Below are 9,351 nucleotides of genomic sequence, written 5' to 3' on the forward strand. Positions count from 1 at the left end.
GGGAAGATCCCACATGCCGCGGAGCGGCTGGGCCCGTGAGCCACGGCCGCTGGGCCTGCGCGTCCGGAGCCTGTGCTCCGCAACGGGAGAGGCCGCGACAGTGAGAGGCCCGCGTACCGCAAAAAAAAAAAAAAAAGAAAAAAGCATTTGTATAACTTTCTTCTTACACACTATGAACAAAATTTTCATATCTCAACATGGAAAGAATTCTGGTTGTATTTGAAACGTTCGAGGGTATATAATAAGCCTCACCGTTCACATATGATTGCATTGATACATTCATGCAACACATGTTGAGTGACTGTGCCAGACTGAGGACACAAAGTCCTGCTCTTACGGAGCTTACAGCCTGGGAAATCCAAATGGAATGATTAATGGTTATAGAAAGTGTTTCTTTTGCTTGGCTGTTCTTCTCACTACTACCTTTAATTAAAATTTTAACGTTCTATTTTATAACTATTTCCAAATATCCCTTTTTACTCTTAGAATTGTGTGAAAACACTCTTTTTCTGGGTACCTGTCATTCAGTGTTATGCCATAATGGCTGACATCATGAACTTACCAAGAGTTTCACTGCCATGATTCACTCTAGTTGATGCCTTATGTTCAAAAGGAAAGAAAGGAAAGGAAAGGAAAGGAAAGGAGGGAGAGAGAGAGAGGGAAGGAGGGAGGAAGGAAGGAAGGAAGGAAGGAAGGGAGGGAGGGGATGCTAATGAGCATAGCTGCCCATGAAGCCCTTTACGGATAATGTATGATAAGAAAAGAAAAAAATTGAAACAAAAAATTGGGGGAGCAGCAATCTGGGAGCACAGAAAAGAGAAAACGTAAACTAGAGCTAGAATTGTGCAACAAATTAGAATTATTTTTAACCGAAGTTGAGAAAACAGGAGGTTAATAATCCATCAATGCAATCTAAGGAAAATCCTCAATTGCTTAAGCTAAGGATTGAGAAAATCTTAAATAAGATGTGTTAGCAAGAGGAAATAATTTATTACAGTTCCTTAATTCAACATTAAATAAAATTTCAATCACCAGTTCCTCTTGTGAAGTCTACCAAGCGACTTGAACTGTGTCTCTTGCCTAGAAATAGGTCAGTTAAATAAATGATTGCAAAGGAGTATGTGATGTCTGATTTCATCAGTCATTTAATGCTTGATAACAAAAGCAAATCAATCAAGGGGGAAAATATCAGTAGTTCAAATCTGTTGCATCTGAGGTTTTAAATTTTATTTTGCTTCTTTAATTTTGAAATCTCAGCATTAGAAATCAGAATTTTTCATTACCTTTCTCTTTTCTTCAGTCTCAAGTGACCGTTTATTGAATTCATTGTATCATGTATGGAAATTTTAAGATTGTTTTACTTCAAAGGTTTTTTAAAATGTTGATTGCACGGAGAGAAGGTGCTGGGAATAAGAATTCACACCTGCATACAAGCAGGCATTTAAAACAACTGTCCATCATTTAAAATCTGCATTCTCACACTTCAGCATCAGTGAGTTCAAAGAGGAACTTTACCACTTAGAGTTTCAGCAACCTGCATTTACTGATCCTCTGCAGCATGAGCCCTGTGGTTTCAGAGCAGCACAGCCTCACCCAACCACTCGCAGCAGCTCCAGACTAGTCCCCCGCCTTCATTTAGACCTACCGTCTACCACCCAGCTCAAACCAAGGGGGGAAGAGGGGGTGGGATAAATCGGGAGATTGGGACTGACATATATATACACTACTATGTATAAAACAGATAACTAATGAGAACCTACTGTTTAGCACAGGGAACTCTACTCAGTGCTCTGTGGTGACCTAAATGGGAAGGAAATCCAAAAAAGAGGGCATAGACGTATACGTTTAGCTGATTCACTTTGCTGTACGGCAGAAACGAACACAACATTGTATAGCAACTCGACTCCAATAAGAATTTTTAAAAACTCATTGGGTAGTAAAGTTCCTTCTTATTTCTACAAATTCGAAGAATAGCTGTTTCAAAGCATAAAGGACAAGAAAATGAAAGACTGAAGGACGGAATGCTAGAGTTTTGCAGGCGGGGTTTCAGCGGAGCACACCTCCTCATCCCCCAGGAGGGCGGTGGGGATGCCACGCAGGGACCACTGTGTGTTCCCCAGACTCCGCCCTGTTCTTCTGGAAGCACAGCTTTAGCGCATTTCCCAGACCCTCGTACAGGGGTCACGGGACTGCGTTCTGGCCAATGGAAATTAGGTACACCACTTGCAGGCCTGGCCCCTGATCATCAGCGTACACAGTCCTCCAAGTTCTGTCTTTTCCTCTGCCTGTCGTCAGATGCACAGAATTCGGGGGAAGACAAGGTCATTGGGCTGCAAGAGTCCCCCTCTTCTTCCTACTGCACTCGTACTGGACGGTGACCAAGCGAGAGCTTAGCCTCCACTGCGTTACACCCCTGGGGCTTGGGGTTGTCATACAAGTTACTACACCATGGCCGCTCATTGCCATGTTACTCTGTGTGGACATGAAAATCGCAAAATCAGAACCACAGACAGGGGACTTCCCCGGTGGTCCTGTGGTTAAGACTCCACGCTCCCAATGCAGGGGGGTCCAGGTTGGATCCCTGGTCAGGGAACTCGATCCCGCGTGCCGCAACTAAGACCCGGCGCAGCCAAATATATAAATATTAAAGAAAAAAAAAAACCCACACAACATAAACAAAAAGTTACTAAGCCAATATATTAAGGTTCAGCTACAGTTGAATACCTTGGCGATCATCTGTTTTTTTCTTCCAAGGTCTACATGTCTGTGTCACCTTTCCCCAGACATGTAGCTGCTGCCTTCCCCTTGGAAACCAATTGTTCACGTGTCCCTTCCACATTTCCCCTATGATTATGTAGCTTCATTATCCTGCATTCCTTTCCCAAGTTGTTAAAATTATTTTCTGTTTTTCATAAATTGTTGATAGACACTTCTTTGACATCAATGAATCTGCAAGGGGAGGAAGATAACCTCAATTATTTCAGCATAAAAATAAAAGCCAGTTTTTTTTTTTTTTTTTTTGCGTTACACGGGCCTCTCACTGTTGCGGCCCCTCCCGTTGCAGAGCACAGGCTCCGGACGCGCAGGCTCAGCGGCCATGGCTCACGGGCCCAGCCGCTCCGCGGCACGTGGGATCCTCCCAATCGGCAGGCGGACTCTCAACCACTGCGCCACCAGGGAAGCCCAAAGCCAGTTTTTAAAAAATTGTAATTTTGTTCTTGTTTAATATTTTCTTTTGTGTTTTTTATTCCCCTACCATATATTGCAATATGTTATAATGGTCTAGTAATCAAAACCAGAATACTGATGATGCCACAATAGACCAGTGGATTGAAATAGAAGACCCCAAAGTATGTAAGAAGCATAATAGAATACCCAGAAGCATATATAAAATGCCACTCTTTTCCTCGGAGATTTTTTTTTTTTTGGCCGTACCACGTGCCTTGCAGCATCTTTCCTGACTAGGGATTGAACCTGGGCCACCGCAGTGAAAGGCCGGAATCCTAACCACTAGCCCAGGGAAGTCCCTATAAATGCCACTCTTGTGTGTACTATGTTTTTATATATATATGGGGATATTTCTGAGCCTTCTATTTGAATGGACATCTCCTGCTCCCGATATCTGTGGTTTTTTTTCCCTTTTTTTCTATATTCTTTTTAAAAATAACACAGTGTAACAGCAAAGCCACCAGAATGGCTTCCAATCTTTCCCGCCTCCTAGTTCACCCCCCACCATGTAATCCCCTCTTACTTTGTAGCAGGGTTGGTCTGTGTGGCCCTAGAACAGCAGGAGTGATGGCATGTCCTCGGGTTTTAGCTCACCTTCCTCTTTTGGCGCCCTCGTTCTGGGGAAATAGGTCGTCTCGCGAGAGGACACTCAGGCAGCTCTCGGGGGGCGCCCTGTGACGAGGAACTGAGACCCACAGCCAGCGAGAACCCAGGCCTGCCAACAAACAGGTAAGTGAGCTTGGGAGGGGATCTTCCCACAGCTGAGCCTTCCGTGACGGCAGTTCAAGTGGCAGCTGAGCCAGTACCCAAGGGTGCCATCCAGAGTCCTAAATCTCAGGAACCGTGCGAGACAGAGAATGTTTGTTGCTTTGTGCTACTCTGCCAAGTTTTGGGGTAATTTGTTACACATTAGATAATTCAACCACGTAGCACATAAAATAAAATCAATAAAACCACATTAGATAATTCAACCACACAGCACATAAAATAAAATCGATAAAACTAATATGGGTCAATGATTAGTAAAGTACACGATTTGACAAGTTTTGACACTTCTGTTTCATCTTAATTGTCTTCCTCAAAATTAATTCCTTAGAGTAAAACATGTGATTACCAGTGTAACTAAAGGATTATTTTTCATTTTATTAAACTCATTAAACAGTATTGGAGTGTATTTGCTTCTATTTACAAACATGATATGACTCTGGGAAAAAAAGCTCCTTCAAATTAGCCTAAAAACTATTATTTCTTTCTATCAATGTGTGAAAACATGATGATTGCTTAGTAGAAGTTCCTAAGAGGTGGACTGACTTAAACACATATTTAAGCATAACATTGTAAACAAACAAGTTCTTTTGAAGCCTTGAAAATAGTTTTCTTTCTTGTGAACATCCTCCTTTATACTCCTAAGATTGTTTGCAGTCTCTGTCATTATTCTTGGTAGAGTTAAACTTCAGCAGAGTAACTGAATGCTAACAGTTCTGAATTAGTGAAGCTCCAAATAAAGAAGCTTTATTATGTGTGAGTGTGCTGGAAGGGCTAAAACCCCAAGTTCCGAGTCAAGGCGATCATCCTGAGCAGCCTGTGCCTCTGCCAGGGTTACAGCACCAGTGTTCTCCATGCTTCACTGAGGTTGGAATCCAGATATTGGTACTGAGTTGTCTCAATCTGGCCACAGTGGTCATTTTACTTTCCCACTCATTTTCTCTCAACTCTAATGACTAGGGATAATTGATTTTTCCATGTAGAAAAAGAATGAAAGTGAAACTCTGTTTCAAAGCATTAAAAACAAAAACAAAAACCCAAGTGAATCAAGGGCTTATGTGTGAAAGGCAGAACTTTAAGCATTTTGGAAGCAGATGGAGAGATTATCCTTATGACCTTGGAAGAATTTCTTCATTAAAATACAAAAATTGCAAATTGCAAAGGAAAAGATTAGAAAATTTGACTACATTGTGAACTTCTCTCTCTCTCTCTCTCTCTCTCTCTCTGACAGACCACAATGAAACAAATACTTATAAATTATAGAAAAAATTCAGAATATATTTTCCACGGAGCCTAGAAGTTTCGTCACCTGGTAAAATACTGCAGGCAGGACAGTGGGCTTCTACTGCACTTATGTGAACTTCTCTCTCTCTCTCTCTCTCTTTCTTTCTCTTAAGTATTACATTATGAAGAAGAATTTTTAGGGAGAGTAATGTGACTTAATAAGCTTCATTATTTGGGCAATTTTGGTGCAAATCTTAGTAATACAGAGTCAGAGATCTGGCTCCAAGATCACTTTTTTTGTGTGTGTGATTCTTGGTTTTGATGGCTGTCATAGCCTTAATTTTCTCATTCATATTTTTCTTATATCCTGAATTTTCTCAATTATTGTTTTCTTTTTGTACTTTAGTATCTTTGTAAATTACATCAAAACTAAGGGGGTAGGTAATAAATAAATAAGTTGAACAAAACATTAGATTCAGTTTATGCTGCCAACAGATAAGTATTTCTAACCCGAACCTTCAAAACATTATAAAAATTTTATAGTAAACAATGGAGGGGCTTCCCTGGTGGTGCAGCGGGTAAGAATCCGCCTGCTAATGCAGGGCGCATGGGTTCGAGCCCTGGTCCAGGAAGATCCCACATGCCACGGAGCAACTGAGCCCGTGCGCCACAACTACTGAGCCTGTGCTCTAGGGCCTCTGTGCCACAACTACTGAGCCTCTGTGCCACAACTACTGAAGCCTGCATGCCTAGCATCCCTGCTCCACCACAAGAGAAGCCACCGCAGTGAGAAGCCCGTGCACCACAACGAAGAGTAGCCCCGCTTGCCACACCTAGAGAAAGCCCGTGCACAGCAACGGAGACCCAATGCAGCCAAAAATAAACAAACAAATAAATAAATATTTAGAAAATGGATAATTTATGGAGACTTTCTGGCAATACTGAATGCAAATACAGGTAAATCTTCTCCAGCTAACTCAGTTTTGGAACATCTAAACACCCTATAATCTCAGAGACACAACACCAGACCTATCAGTAATAGATAATACTTCCTAGTTGTCTAAAGATTCAATTTGTCAAATCATCTCGTTAATTTTTATCAGGTTGGGTCTCGCATTGCATTTGCTAAATTGGGAGAATAACAGACTCAGACTCTACCTGCAGTTCCTGTAAGCTCTCTCAGAATACAAAGGAGCATGGGGCCCCACTTTTGTTCCTCCCAATTCAATCCTGTTATGCGATGCAGAAGTTACAAAGCTTTCATCAACAATTACTGACTACTCTTTTTAAATTAATTTTTATTGGAGTATGGTTGCTTTACAATGTTGTGTTAGCCTCCACTGCACAACAAAATGTATCAGATATCATACATATACAGATATCCGCTCCCTTTTGGACTTCCCTCCCATTTAGGTTACCACAGTGCACTAGGTGAGTTCCCTGTGCTATACAGCATGTTCCCATCAGTTGTCCATTTTATACATAGTATCAATAATGTATATGTGTCAATCCCAGTCTCCCAATTCCTTCCACCCCAGCCCTTTCCCCCTTGGTATACATTTCTTCTCTGCGTCTGTGTCTCTATTTCTGCTTTGCAACTAAGATCATCTGTACCATTTTTCTAGATTCCACATGTATGCATTAATATATGATATTTGCTTTTCTCTTTCTGACTTCACTCTGTATGACACTCTCTAGGTCCATCCATGTCTCTACAAATGACCCAATTTCATTCCTTTTTATGGCTGAGTAATATTCCATTGTATATATGCACCACATCTTCTTTATCCATTCCTCTGTCGATGGCCATTTAGGTTGCTTCCGTATCCTGGCTATTGTAAATACTGCTGCTATGAACATTGGGGTGCATGTGTTTTTCTGAACTACGGTTTTCTCTGGGTATATGCCCAGTAGTGGGATTGCTGTGTCATATGATAGTTCTATCTTTAGTTTTTGAAGGAACCTCCATACTATTTTTCATAGTAGCTGCATCAATTTACATTCCCACCAACAGTGCAGGAGGGTTCCCTTTTCTCCACACCCTCTCCAGCATTTATTGTTTGTAGATTTTTTTATGATGGCCATTCTAACTCTTGTGAGGTGTTACCTCATTGCAGTTTTGATTTACATTTCTCTGATTAGTGATGCTGAGCATATTTTCATGTGTTTGTTGGCCATCTATATGTCTTCTTTGGAGAAATGTCTATTTAGGTCTTCTGCCCATTTTTTGATTGGGTTGTTTGTTTTTTTGATATTGAGCTGAATGAGCTGCTTGTATATTTTGCAGATAATCCTTCTTCAGTTGCTTTGTTTGCAAATATTTTCTCCCATTCTGAGGGTTGTCTTTTCTTCTTGTTTATGGTCTCCTTTGCTGTGCAAAACTTTTACGTTTAATTAGGTCCCATTTGTTTATTTTTGTTTTAATTTTCATTACTCTAGGAGGTGGGTCAGAAAAGATGTTGCTGTGGTTTATGTCAAAGGGTGTTCTGCCTATGCTTTCCTCTAAGAGTTTTATAGTGTCTGGCCTTACATTTAGGTCTCTAATCCATTTTGAGTTTATTTTTGTGTATGGTGTTGGGGAGTGTTCTAATTTCATTCTTTTACGTGTAGCTGTCCAGATTTCCCAGCACCACTTATTGAAGAGGCTGTCTTTTCTCCATTGTATGTTCTTGCCTCCTTTGTTGTAAATTAGGTGACCATATGTGCGTGGGTTTATCTCTGGGCTTTCTATCCTGTTCCATTGATCTATATTTCTGTTTTTGTGCCAGTACCATACTGTCTTTATTACTGTAGCTTTGTAGTATAGTCTGAAGTCCAGGGCCCTGATTCCTCCAGCTCCGTTTTTCTTTCTCAAGATTGCTTTGGCTGTTCAGGGTCTTTTGTGTTTCCATACAAATTGTAAAAATTTTTGTTCTAATTCTGTGAAAACTGCCATTGGTAATTTGAGAGGGATTGCATTGAATCTGTAGATTGCTTTGGGTAGTATAGTCATTTTCACAATATTGATTCTTCCAATCCAAGAACGTGGTATATCTCTCCATTCATTTATGTCATCTTTGATTTCTTTCATCAGTGTTTTATAGTTTTCTGAGTACAGGTCTTTTACCTCCTTAGGTAGGTTTACTCCTAGATATTTTATTCTTTTTGTTGCAATGGTAAATGGGAGTGTTTCCTTAATTTCTCTTTCTGCCCTTTCATTGTTAGTATATAGGAATGCAAGAGATGTCTGTGTATTAATTTTGTATCCTGCAACTTTACCAAATTCATTAATTAGCTCTAGTAGTTTTCTGGTGGCATTTTTAGGATTTTCTGTGTATAATATCATGTCATCTACAAACAGTGACAGTTTTACTTCTTCTTTTCCAGTTTGGATTCCTTTTCTTTCTCTGATTGCCGTGGCTAGGACTTCCAAAACTATGTTGAATAATAGTGGCGAGAGTGGACACCCTTGTCTTATTCCTTATGTTAGAGGAAATGGTTTCAGTTTTTCACCATTGAGGACGATGTTGGCTGTGGGTTTGTCATATATGGGCTTTATTATGCTGAGGTAGGTTCCCTCTGTGCCCACTTTCTGGAGAGTTTTTATCACAAATCGGTGTTGAATTTTGTCGAAAGCTTTTTCTGCATTTATTGAGATGATCATACGGTTTTTATTGTTTAATTTATTAATATGGCATATCACATTGACTGATTTGCCTATATTGAAGAATCCTTGCATTCCTGAGATAAACCCCACTTGATCACAGTGTATGATACTTTTAATGTGTTGTTGGATTCTGTTTGCTAGTATTTTGTTGAGGATTTTTGCATCTATGTTCACCAGTGATATTGGGCTGTAGTTTTCTCTTTTTGTGATATCTTTGTCTGGTTTGGTATCAGGGTGATGGTAGCCTCGTAGAATGAGTTTGGGAGTGTTCCACCCTCTGCGATAGTTTGGAAGAGTTTGAGAAGGATAGGTGTTAGCTCTTCTCTAAATGTTTGATAGAATTCATCTGTGAAGCCATCAGGTCCTGGACTTTTGTTTGTTGGAAGATTTTTAATCACAATTTCAATTTCATTACTTGTGATTGGTCTGTTCATATTTTCTATTTCTTCTTGGTTCAGTCTTGGAAGGTTGTACTTTTCTAAGAATTT

The sequence above is a fragment of the Physeter macrocephalus genome, chromosome 9 (genome assembly GCF_002837175.3).
Source record: "Physeter macrocephalus isolate SW-GA chromosome 9, ASM283717v5, whole genome shotgun sequence".
Lineage (NCBI taxonomy): Eukaryota > Metazoa > Chordata > Mammalia > Artiodactyla > Physeteridae > Physeter > Physeter macrocephalus.